Genomic DNA, 15144 nt, shown 5'->3' with positions numbered 1-15144 from the left:
CAATCAATCAATCAATAGTATATATATAAATATGCCACATGTCACTTCCACATTCATTCTCAATATTTTTATTATTTTTTCTATTTTATTTAACATAAATATCTCAACAAACTTTTGATTTTATGCACTCAGTATTTTTTATCTCAACAAACTACACATCAATCAATCAATAATCAATAGTATATATATAAAGTAAGGTTTTTTATGCCACATGTCACTTCCACATTCAATTTCAATATTTTTATTATTTTTTCTATTTTATTTAACATAAATATCTCAACAAACTTTTGATCTTATGCACTCAGTATTTTTTTATCTCAACAAACTACACATCAATCAATCAATCAATCAATCAATAGTATATATATAAAGTAAGGTTTTTTATGTCACATGTCACTTCCACATTCATTCTCAATATTTTTATTATTTTTTCTATTTTATTTAACATAAATATCTCAACAAACTTTTGATCTTATGCACTCAGTATTTTTTATCTCAACAAACTACACATCAATCAATCAATCAATCAATAGTATATATATAAATATGCCACATGTCACTTCCACATTCATTCTCAATATTTTTATTATTTTTTCTATTTTATTTAACATAAATATCTCAACAAACTTTTGATTTTATGCACTCAGTATTTTTTATCTCAACAAACTACACATCAATCAATCAATAATCAATAGTATATATATAAAGTAAGGTTTTTTATGCCACATGTCACTTCCACATTCAATTTCAATATTTTTATTATTTTTTCTATTTTATTTAACATAAATATCTCAACAAACTTTTGATCTTATGCACTCAGTATTTTTTATCTCAACAAACTACACATCAATCAATCAATCAATCAATCAATAGTATATATATAAATATGCCACATGTCACTTCCACATTCATTCTCAATATTTTTATTATTTTTTCTATTTTATTTAACATAAATATCTCAACAAACTTTTGATTTTATGCACTCAGTATTTTTTATCTCAACAAACTACACATCAATCAATCAATAATCAATAGTATATATATAAAGTAAGGTTTTTTATGCCACATGTCACTTCCACATTCAATTTCAATATTTTTATTATTTTTTCTATTTTATTTAACATAAATATCTCAACAAACTTTTGATCTTATGCACTCAGTATTTTTTATCTCAACAAACTACACATCAATCAATCAATCAATCAATCAATAATATATATATAAATATGCCACATGTCACTTCCACATTCATTCTCAATATTTTTATTATTTTTTCTATTTTATTTAACATAAATATCTCAACAAACTTTTGATCTTATGCACTCAGTATTTTTTATCTCAACAAACTACACATCAATCAATCAATCAATCAATAGTATATATATAAATATGCCACATGTCACTTCCACATTCATTCTCAATATTTTTATTATTTTTTCTATTTTATTTAACATAAATATCTCAACAAACTTTTGATTTTATGCACTCAGTATTTTTTATCTCAACAAACTACACATCAATCAATCAATAATCAATAGTATATATATAAAGTAAGGTTTTTTATGCCACATGTCACTTCCACATTCAATTTCAATATTTTTATTATTTTTTCTATTTTATTTAACATAAATATCTCAACAAACTTTTGATCTTATGCACTCAGTATTTTTTATCTCAACAAACTACACATCAATCAATCAATCAATCAATAGTATATATATAAATATGCCACATGTCACTTCCACATTCATTCTCAATATTTTTATTATTTTTTCTATTTTATTTAACATAAATATCTCAACAAACTTTTGATCTTATGCACTCAGTATTTTTTATCTCAACAAACTACACATCAATCAATCAATCAATCAATAGTATATATATAAATATGCCACATGTCACTTCCACATTCATTCTCAATATTTTTATTATTTTTTCTATTTTATTTAACATAAATATCTCAACAAACTTTTGATTTTATGCACTCAGTATTATTTATCTCAACAAAGTACACATCAATCAATCAATAATCATTAGTATATATATAAAGTAAGGTTTTTTATGCCACATGTCACTTCCACATTCATTCTCAATATTTTTATTATTTTTTCTATTTTATTTAACATAAATATCTCAACAAACTTTTGATCTTATGCACTCAGTATTTTTTTATCTCAACAAACTACACATCAATCAATCAATCAATCAATCAATAGTATATATATAAAGTAAGGTTTTTTATGTCACATGTCACTTCCACATTCATTCTCAATATTTTTATTATTTTTTCTATTTTATTTAACATAAATATCTTAACAAACTTTTGATCTTATGCACTCAGTATTTTTTATCTCAACAAACTACACATCAATCAATCAATCAATCAATAGTATATATATAAATATGCCACATGTCACTTCCACATTCATTCTCAATATTTTTATTATTTTTTCTATTTTATTTAACATAAATATCTCAACAAACTTTTGATTTTATGCACTCAGTATTTTTTATCTCAACAAACTACACATCAATCAATCAATAATCAATAGTATATATATAAAGTAAGGTTTTTTATGCCACATGTCACTTCCACATTCAATTTCAATATTTTTATTATTTTTTCTATTTTATTTAACATAAATATCTCAACAAACTTTTGATCTTATGCACTCAGTATTTTTTATCTCAACAAACTACACATCAATCAATCAATCAATAGTATATATATAAATATGCCACATGTCACTTCCACATTCATTCTCAATATTTTTATTATTTTTTCTATTTTATTTAACATAAATATCTCAACAAACTTTTGATTTTATGCACTCAGTATTTTTTATCTCAACAAACTACACATCAATCAATCAATAATCAATAGTATATATATAAAGTAAGGTTTTTTATGCCACATGTCACTTCCACATTCAATTTCAATATTTTTATTATTTTTTCTATTTTATTTAACATAAATATCTCAACAAACTTTTGATCTTATGCACTCAGTATTTTTTATCTCAACAAACTACACATCAATCAATCAATCAATCAATAATATATATATAAATATGCCACATGTCACTTCCACATTCATTCTCAATATTTTTATTATTTTTTCTATTTTATTTAACATAAATATCTCAACAAACTTTTGATCTTATGCACTCAGTATTTTTTATCTCAACAAACTACACATCAATCAATCAATCAATCAATAGTATATATATATAAATATGCCACATGTCACTTCCACATTCATTCTCAATATTTTTATTATTTTTTCTATTTTATTTAACATAAATATCTCAACAAACTTTTGATTTTATGCACTCAGTATTTTTTATCTCAACAAACTACACATCAATCAATCAATAATCAATAGTATATATATAAAGTAAGGTTTTTTATGCCACATGTCACTTCCACATTCAATTTCAATATTTTTATTATTTTTTCTATTTTATTTAACATAAATATCTCAACAAACTTTTGATCTTATGCACTCAGTATTTTTTATCTCAACAAACTACACATCAATCAATCAATCAATCAATAGTATATATATAAATATGCCACATGTCACTTCCACATTCATTCTCAATATTTTTATTATTTTTTCTATTTTATTTAACATAAATATCTCAACAAACTTTTGATCTTATGCACTCAGTATTTTTTATCTCAACAAACTACACATCAATCAATCAATCAATCAATAGTATATATATAAATATGCCACATGTCACTTCCACATTCATTCTCAATATTTTTATTATTTTTTCTATTTTATTTAACATAAATATCTCAACAAACTTTTGATTTTATGCACTCAGTATTATTTATCTCAACAAAGTACACATCAATCAATCAATAATCATTAGTATATATATAAAGTAAGGTTTTTTATGCCACATGTCACTTCCACATTCATTCTCAATATTTTTATTATTTTTTCTATTTTATTTAACATAAATATCTCAACAAACTTTTGATCTTATGCACTCAGTATTTTTTTATCTCAACAAACTACACATCAATCAATCAATCAATCAATCAATAGTATATATATAAAGTAAGGTTTTTTATGTCACATGTCACTTCCACATTCATTCTCAATATTTTTATTATTTTTTCTATTTTATTTAACATAAATATCTCAACAAACTTTTGATCTTATGCACTCAGTATTTTTTATCTCAACAAACTACACATCAATCAATCAATCAATCAATAGTATATATATAAATATGCCACATGTCACTTCCACATTCATTCTCAATATTTTTATTATTTTTTCTATTTTATTTAACATAAATATCTCAACAAACTTTTGATTTTATGCACTCAGTATTTTTTATCTCAACAAACTACACATCAATCAATCAATAATCAATAGTATATATATAAAGTAAGGTTTTTTATGCCACATGTCACTTCCACATTCAATTTCAATATTTTTATTATTTTTTCTATTTTATTTAACATAAATATCTCAACAAACTTTTGATCTTATGCACTCAGTATTTTTTATCTCAACAAACTACACATCAATCAATCAATCAATCAATCAATAGTATATATATAAATATGCCACATGTCACTTCCACATTCATTCTCAATATTTTTATTATTTTTTCTATTTTATTTAACATAAATATCTCAACAAACTTTTGATTTTATGCACTCAGTATTTTTTATCTCAACAAACTACACATCAATCAATCAATAATCAATAGTATATATATAAAGTAAGGTTTTTTATGCCACATGTCACTTCCACATTCAATTTCAATATTTTTATTATTTTTTCTATTTTATTTAACATAAATATCTCAACAAACTTTTGATCTTATGCACTCAGTATTTTTTATCTCAACAAACTACACATCAATCAATCAATCAATCAATAATATATATATAAATATGCCACATGTCACTTCCACATTCATTCTCAATATTTTTATTATTTTTTCTATTTTATTTAACATAAATATCTCAACAAACTTTTGATCTTATGCACTCAGTATTTTTTATCTCAACAAACTACACATCAATCAATCAATCAATCAATAGTATATATATATAAATATGCCACATGTCACTTCCACATTCATTCTCAATATTTTTATTATTTTTTCTATTTTATTTAACATAAATATCTCAACAAACTTTTGATTTTATGCACTCAGTATTTTTTATCTCAACAAACTACACATCAATCAATCAATAATCAATAGTATATATATAAAGTAAGGTTTTTTATGCCACATGTCACTTCCACATTCAATTTCAATATTTTTATTATTTTTTCTATTTTATTTAACATAAATATCTCAACAAACTTTTGATCTTATGCACTCAGTATTTTTTATCTCAACAAACTACACATCAATCAATCAATCAATCAATAGTATATATATAAATATGCCACATGTCACTTCCACATTCATTCTCAATATTTTTATTATTTTTTCTATTTTATTTAACATAAATATCTCAACAAACTTTTGATCTTATGCACTCAGTATTTTTTATCTCAACAAACTACACATCAATCAATCAATCAATCAATAGTATATATATAAATATGCCACATGTCACTTCCACATTCATTCTCAATATTTTTATTATTTTTTCTATTTTATTTAACATAAATATCTCAACAAACTTTTGATTTTATGCACTCAGTATTATTTATCTCAACAAAGTACACATCAATCAATCAATAATCATTAGTATATATATAAAGTAAGGTTTTTTATGCCACATGTCACTTCCACATTCATTCTCAATATTTTTATTATTTTTTCTATTTTATTTAACATAAATATCTCAACAAACTTTTGATCTTATGCACTCAGTATTTTTTTATCTCAACAAACTACACATCAATCAATCAATCAATCAATCAATAGTATATATATAAAGTAAGGTTTTTTATGTCACATGTCACTTCCACATTCATTCTCAATATTTTTATTATTTTTTCTATTTTATTTAACATAAATATCTCAACAAACTTTTGATCTTATGCACTCAGTATTTTTTATCTCAACAAACTACACATCAATCAATCAATCAATCAATAGTATATATATAAATATGCCACATGTCACTTCCACATTCATTCTCAATATTTTTATTATTTTTTCTATTTTATTTAACATAAATATCTCAACAAACTTTTGATTTTATGCACTCAGTATTTTTTATCTCAACAAACTACACATCAATCAATCAATAATCAATAGTATATATATAAAGTAAGGTTTTTTATGCCACATGTCACTTCCACATTCAATTTCAATATTTTTATTATTTTTTCTATTTTATTTAACATAAATATCTCAACAAACTTTTGATCTTATGCACTCAGTATTTTTTATCTCAACAAACTACACATCAATCAATCAATCAATCAATCAATAGTATATATATAAATATGCCACATGTCACTTCCACATTCATTCTCAATATTTTTATTATTTTTTCTATTTTATTTAACATAAATATCTCAACAAACTTTTGATTTTATGCACTCAGTATTTTTTATCTCAACAAACTACACATCAATCAATCAATAATCAATAGTATATATATAAAGTAAGGTTTTTTATGCCACATGTCACTTCCACATTCAATTTCAATATTTTTATTATTTTTTCTATTTTATTTAACATAAATATCTCAACAAACTTTTGATCTTATGCACTCAGTATTTTTTATCTCAACAAACTACACATCAATCAATCAATCAATCAATAATATATATATAAATATGCCACATGTCACTTCCACATTCATTCTCAATATTTTTATTATTTTTTCTATTTTATTTAACATAAATATCTCAACAAACTTTTGATCTTATGCACTCAGTATTTTTTATCTCAACAAACTACACATCAATCAATCAATCAATCAATAGTATATATATAAATATGCCACATGTCACTTCCACATTCATTCTCAATATTTTTATTATTTTTTCTATTTTATTTAACATAAATATCTCAACAAACTTTTGATTTTATGCACTCAGTATTTTTTATCTCAACAAACTACACATCAATCAATCAATAATCAATAGTATATATATAAAGTAAGGTTTTTTATGCCACATGTCACTTCCACATTCAATTTCAATATTTTTATTATTTTTTCTATTTTATTTAACATAAATATCTCAACAAACTTTTGATCTTATGCACTCAGTATTTTTTATCTCAACAAACTACACATCAATCAATCAATCAATCAATAGTATATATATAAATATGCCACATGTCACTTCCACATTCATTCTCAATATTTTTATTATTTTTTCTATTTTATTTAACATAAATATCTCAACAAACTTTTGATCTTATGCACTCAGTATTTTTTATCTCAACAAACTACACATCAATCAATCAATCAATCAATAGTATATATATAAATATGCCACATGTCACTTCCACATTCATTCTCAATATTTTTATTATTTTTTCTATTTTATTTAACATAAATATCTCAACAAACTTTTGATTTTATGCACTCAGTATTATTTATCTCAACAAAGTACACATCAATCAATCAATAATCATTAGTATATATATAAAGTAAGGTTTTTTATGCCACATGTCACTTCCACATTCATTCTCAATATTTTTATTATTTTTTCTATTTTATTTAACATAAATATCTCAACAAACTTTTGATCTTATGCACTCAGTATTTTTTTATCTCAACAAACTACACATCAATCAATCAATCAATCAATCAATAGTATATATATAAAGTAAGGTTTTTTATGTCACATGTCACTTCCACATTCATTCTCAATATTTTTATTATTTTTTCTATTTTATTTAACATAAATATCTCAACAAACTTTTGATCTTATGCACTCAGTATTTTTTATCTCAACAAACTACACATCAATCAATCAATCAATCAATAGTATATATATAAATATGCCACATGTCACTTCCACATTCATTCTCAATATTTTTATTATTTTTTCTATTTTATTTAACATAAATATCTCAACAAACTTTTGATTTTATGCACTCAGTATTTTTTATCTCAACAAACTACACATCAATCAATCAATAATCAATAGTATATATATAAAGTAAGGTTTTTTATGCCACATGTCACTTCCACATTCAATTTCAATATTTTTATTATTTTTTCTATTTTATTTAACATAAATATCTCAACAAACTTTTGATCTTATGCACTCAGTATTTTTTATCTCAACAAACTACACATCAATCAATCAATCAATCAATCAATAGTATATATATAAATATGCCACATGTCACTTCCACATTCATTCTCAATATTTTTATTATTTTTTCTATTTTATTTAACATAAATATCTCAACAAACTTTTGATTTTATGCACTCAGTATTTTTTATCTCAACAAACTACACATCAATCAATCAATAATCAATAGTATATATATAAAGTAAGGTTTTTTATGCCACATGTCACTTCCACATTCAATTTCAATATTTTTATTATTTTTTCTATTTTATTTAACATAAATATCTCAACAAACTTTTGATCTTATGCACTCAGTATTTTTTATCTCAACAAACTACACATCAATCAATCAATCAATCAATAATATATATATAAATATGCCACATGTCACTTCCACATTCATTCTCAATATTTTTATTATTTTTTCTATTTTATTTAACATAAATATCTCAACAAACTTTTGATCTTATGCACTCAGTATTTTTTATCTCAACAAACTACACATCAATCAATCAATCAATCAATAGTATATATATATAAATATGCCACATGTCACTTCCACATTCATTCTCAATATTTTTATTATTTTTTCTATTTTATTTAACATAAATATCTCAACAAACTTTTGATTTTATGCACTCAGTATTTTTTATCTCAACAAACTACACATCAATCAATCAATAATCAATAGTATATATATAAAGTAAGGTTTTTTATGCCACATGTCACTTCCACATTCAATTTCAATATTTTTATTATTTTTTCTATTTTATTTAACATAAATATCTCAACAAACTTTTGATCTTATGCACTCAGTATTTTTTATCTCAACAAACTACACATCAATCAATCAATCAATCAATAGTATATATATAAATATGCCACATGTCACTTCCACATTCATTCTCAATATTTTTATTATTTTTTCTATTTTATTTAACATAAATATCTCAACAAACTTTTGATCTTATGCACTCAGTATTTTTTATCTCAACAAACTACACATCAATCAATCAATCAATCAATAGTATATATATAAATATGCCACATGTCACTTCCACATTCATTCTCAATATTTTTATTATTTTTTCTATTTTATTTAACATAAATATCTCAACAAACTTTTGATTTTATGCACTCAGTATTATTTATCTCAACAAAGTACACATCAATCAATCAATAATCATTAGTATATATATAAAGTAAGGTTTTTTATGCCACATGTCACTTCCACATTCATTCTCAATATTTTTATTATTTTTTCTATTTTATTTAACATAAATATCTCAACAAACTTTTGATCTTATGCACTCAGTATTTTTTTATCTCAACAAACTACACATCAATCAATCAATAGTATATATATAAAGTAAGGTTTTTTATGTCACATGTCACTTCCACATTCATTCTCAATATTTTTATTATTTTTTCTATTTTATTTAACATAAATATCTCAACAAACTTTTGATCTTATGCACTCAGTATTTTTTATCTCAACAAACTACACATCAATCAATCAATCAATCAATAGTATATATATAAATATGCCACATGTCACTTCCACATTCATTCTCAATATTTTTATTATTTTTTCTATTTTATTTAACATAAATATCTCAACAAACTTTTGATTTTATGCACTCAGTATTTTTTATCTCAACAAACTACACATCAATCAATCAATAATCAATAGTATATATATAAAGTAAGGTTTTTTATGCCACATGTCACTTCCACATTCAATTTCAATATTTTTATTATTTTTTCTATTTTATTTAACATAAATATCTCAACAAACTTTTGATCTTATGCACTCAGTATTTTTTATCTCAACAAACTACACATCAATCAATCAATCAATCAATCAATAGTATATATATAAATATGCCACATGTCACTTCCACATTCATTCTCAATATTTTTATTATTTTTTCTATTTTATTTAACATAAATATCTCAACAAACTTTTGATTTTATGCACTCAGTATTTTTTATCTCAACAAACTACACATCAATCAATCAATAATCAATAGTATATATATAAAGTAAGGTTTTTTATGCCACATGTCACTTCCACATTCAATTTCAATATTTTTATTATTTTTTCTATTTTATTTAACATAAATATCTCAACAAACTTTTGATCTTATGCACTCAGTATTTTTTATCTCAACAAACTACACATCAATCAATCAATCAATCAATAATATATATATAAATATGCCACATGTCACTTCCACATTCATTCTCAATATTTTTATTATTTTTTCTATTTTATTTAACATAAATATCTCAACAAACTTTTGATCTTATGCACTCAGTATTTTTTATCTCAACAAACTACACATCAATCAATCAATCAATCAATAGTATATATATATAAATATGCCACATGTCACTTCCACATTCATTCTCAATATTTTTATTATTTTTTCTATTTTATTTAACATAAATATCTCAACAAACTTTTGATTTTATGCACTCAGTATTTTTTATCTCAACAAACTACACATCAATCAATCAATAATCAATAGTATATATATAAAGTAAGGTTTTTTATGCCACATGTCACTTCCACATTCAATTTCAATATTTTTATTATTTTTTCTATTTTATTTAACATAAATATCTCAACAAACTTTTGATCTTATGCACTCAGTATTTTTTATCTCAACAAACTACACATCAATCAATCAATCAATCAATAGTATATATATAAATATGCCACATGTCACTTCCACATTCATTCTCAATATTTTTATTATTTTTTCTATTTTATTTAACATAAATATCTCAACAAACTTTTGATCTTATGCACTCAGTATTTTTTATCTCAACAAACTACACATCAATCAATCAATCAATCAATAGTATATATATAAATATGCCACATGTCACTTCCACATTCATTCTCAATATTTTTATTATTTTTTCTATTTTATTTAACATAAATATCTCAACAAACTTTTGATTTTATGCACTCAGTATTATTTATCTCAACAAAGTACACATCAATCAATCAATAATCATTAGTATATATATAAAGTAAGGTTTTTTATGCCACATGTCACTTCCACATTCATTCTCAATATTTTTATTATTTTTTCTATTTTATTTAACATAAATATCTCAACAAACTTTTGATCTTATGCACTCAGTATTTTTTTATCTCAACAAACTACACATCAATCAATCAATCAATCAATCAATAGTATATATATAAAGTAAGGTTTTTTATGTCACATGTCACTTCCACATTCATTCTCAATATTTTTATTATTTTTTCTATTTTATTTAACATAAATATCTCAACAAACTTTTGATCTTATGCACTCAGTATTTTTTATCTCAACAAACTACACATCAATCAATCAATCAATCAATAGTATATATATAAATATGCCACATGTCACTTCCACATTCATTCTCAATATTTTTATTATTTTTTCTATTTTATTTAACATAAATATCTCAACAAACTTTTGATTTTATGCACTCAGTATTTTTTATCTCAACAAACTACACATCAATCAATCAATAATCAATAGTATATATATAAAGTAAGGTTTTTTATGCCACATGTCACTTCCACATTCAATTTCAATATTTTTATTATTTTTTCTATTTTATTTAACATAAATATCTCAACAAACTTTTGATCTTATGCACTCAGTATTTTTTATCTCAACAAACTACACATCAATCAATCAATCAATCAATCAATAGTATATATATAAATATGCCACATGTCACTTCCACATTCATTCTCAATATTTTTATTATTTTTTCTATTTTATTTAACATAAATATCTCAACAAACTTTTGATTTTATGCACTCAGTATTTTTTATCTCAACAAACTACACATCAATCAATCAATAATCAATAGTATATATATAAAGTAAGGTTTTTTATGCCACATGTCACTTCCACATTCAATTTCAATATTTTTATTATTTTTTCTATTTTATTTAACATAAATATCTCAACAAACTTTTGATCTTATGCACTCAGTATTTTTTATCTCAACAAACTACACATCAATCAATCAATCAATCAATAATATATATATAAATATGCCACATGTCACTTCCACATTCATTCTCAATATTTTTATTATTTTTTCTATTTTATTTAACATAAATATCTCAACAAACTTTTGATCTTATGCACTCAGTATTTTTTATCTCAACAAACTACACATCAATCAATCAATCAATCAATAGTATATATATATAAATATGCCACATGTCACTTCCACATTCATTCTCAATATTTTTATTATTTTTTCTATTTTATTTAACATAAATATCTCAACAAACTTTTGATTTTATGCACTCAGTATTTTTTATCTCAACAAACTACACATCAATCAATCAATAATCAATAGTATATATATAAAGTAAGGTTTTTTATGCCACATGTCACTTCCACATTCAATTTCAATATTTTTATTATTTTTTCTATTTTATTTAACATAAATATCTCAACAAACTTTTGATCTTATGCACTCAGTATTTTTTATCTCAACAAACTACACATCAATCAATCAATCAATCAATAGTATATATATAAATATGCCACATGTCACTTCCACATTCATTCTCAATATTTTTATTATTTTTTCTATTTTATTTAACATAAATATCTCAACAAACTTTTGATCTTATGCACTCAGTATTTTTTATCTCAACAAACTACACATCAATCAATCAATCAATCAATAGTATATATATAAATATGCCACATGTCACTTCCACATTCATTCTCAATATTTTTATTATTTTTTCTATTTTATTTAACATAAATATCTCAACAAACTTTTGATTTTATGCACTCAGTATTATTTATCTCAACAAAGTACACATCAATCAATCAATAATCATTAGTATATATATAAAGTAAGGTTTTTTATGCCACATGTCACTTCCACATTCATTCTCAATATTTTTATTATTTTTTCTATTTTATTTAACATAAATATCTCAACAAACTTTTGATCTTATGCACTCAGTATTTTTTTATCTCAACAAACTACACATCAATCAATCAATCAATAGTATATATATAAAGTAAGGTTTTTTATGTCACATGTCACTTCCACATTCATTCTCAATATTTTTATTATTTTTTCTATTTTATTTAACATAAATATCTCAACAAACTTTTGATCTTATGCACTCAGTATTTTTTATCTCAACAAACTACACATCAATCAATCAATCAATCAATAGTATATATATAAATATGCCACATGTCACTTCCACATTCATTCTCAATATTTTTATTATTTTTTCTATTTTATTTAACATAAATATCTCAACAAACTTTTGATTTTATGCACTCAGTATTTTTTATCTCAACAAACTACACATCAATCAATCAATAATCAATAGTATATATATAAAGTAAGGTTTTTTATGCCACATGTCACTTCCACATTCAATTTCAATATTTTTATTATTTTTTCTATTTTATTTAACATAAATATCTCAACAAACTTTTGATCTTATGCACTCAGTATTTTTTATCTCAACAAACTACACATCAATCAATCAATCAATCAATCAATAGTATATATATAAATATGCCACATGTCACTTCCACATTCATTCTCAATATTTTTATTATTTTTTCTATTTTATTTAACATAAATATCTCAACAAACTTTTGATTTTATGCACTCAGTATTTTTTATCTCAACAAACTACACATCAATCAATCAATAATCAATAGTATATATATAAAGTAAGGTTTTTTATGCCACATGTCACTTCCACATTCAATTTCAATATTTTTATTATTTTTTCTATTTTATTTAACATAAATATCTCAACAAACTTTTGATCTTATGCACTCAGTATTTTTTATCTCAACAAACTACACATCAATCAATCAATCAATCAATAATATATATATAAATATGCCACATGTCACTTCCACATTCATTCTCAATATTTTTATTATTTTTTCTATTTTATTTAACATAAATATCTCAACAAACTTTTGATCTTATGCACTCAGTATTTTTTATCTCAACAAACTACACATCAATCAATCAATCAATCAATAGTATATATATATAAATATGCCACATGTCACTTCCACATTCATTCTCAATATTTTTATTATTTTTTCTATTTTATTTAACATAAATATCTCAACAAACTTTTGATTTTATGCACTCAGTATTTTTTATCTCAACAAACTACACATCAATCAATCAATAATCAATAGTATATATATAAAGTAAGGTTTTTTATGCCACATGTCACTTCCACATTCAATTTCAATATTTTTATTATTTTTTCTATTTTATTTAACATAAATATCTCAACAAACTTTTGATCTTATGCACTCAGTATTTTTTATCTCAACAAACTACACATCAATCAATCAATCAATCAATAGTATATATATAAATATGCCACATGTCACTTCCACATTCATTCTCAATATTTTTATTATTTTTTCTATTTTATTTAACATAAATATCTCAACAAACTTTTGATCTTATGCACTCAGTATTTTTTATCTCAACAAACTACACATCAATCAATCAATCAATCAATAGTATATATATAAATATGCCACATGTCACTTCCACATTCATTCTCAATATTTTTATTATTTTTTCTATTTTATTTAACATAAATATCTCAACAAACTTTTGATTTTATGCACTCAGTATTATTTATCTCAACAAAGTACACATCAATCAATCAATAATCATTAGTATATATATAAAGTAAGGTTTTTTATGCCACATGTCACTTCCACATTCATTCTCAATATTTTTATTATTTTTTCTATTTTATTTAACATAAATATCTCAACAAACTTTTGATCTTATGCACTCAGTATTTTTTTATCTCAACAAACTACACA

Source organism: Medicago sativa, chromosome 4 (genome assembly GCF_051527215.1).
Source record: "Medicago sativa cultivar Bolivia chromosome 4, Bolivia_mono, whole genome shotgun sequence".
Taxonomy (NCBI): Eukaryota; Viridiplantae; Streptophyta; class Magnoliopsida; order Fabales; family Fabaceae; genus Medicago; species Medicago sativa.
This window is presented reverse-complemented; position numbering follows the sequence as displayed.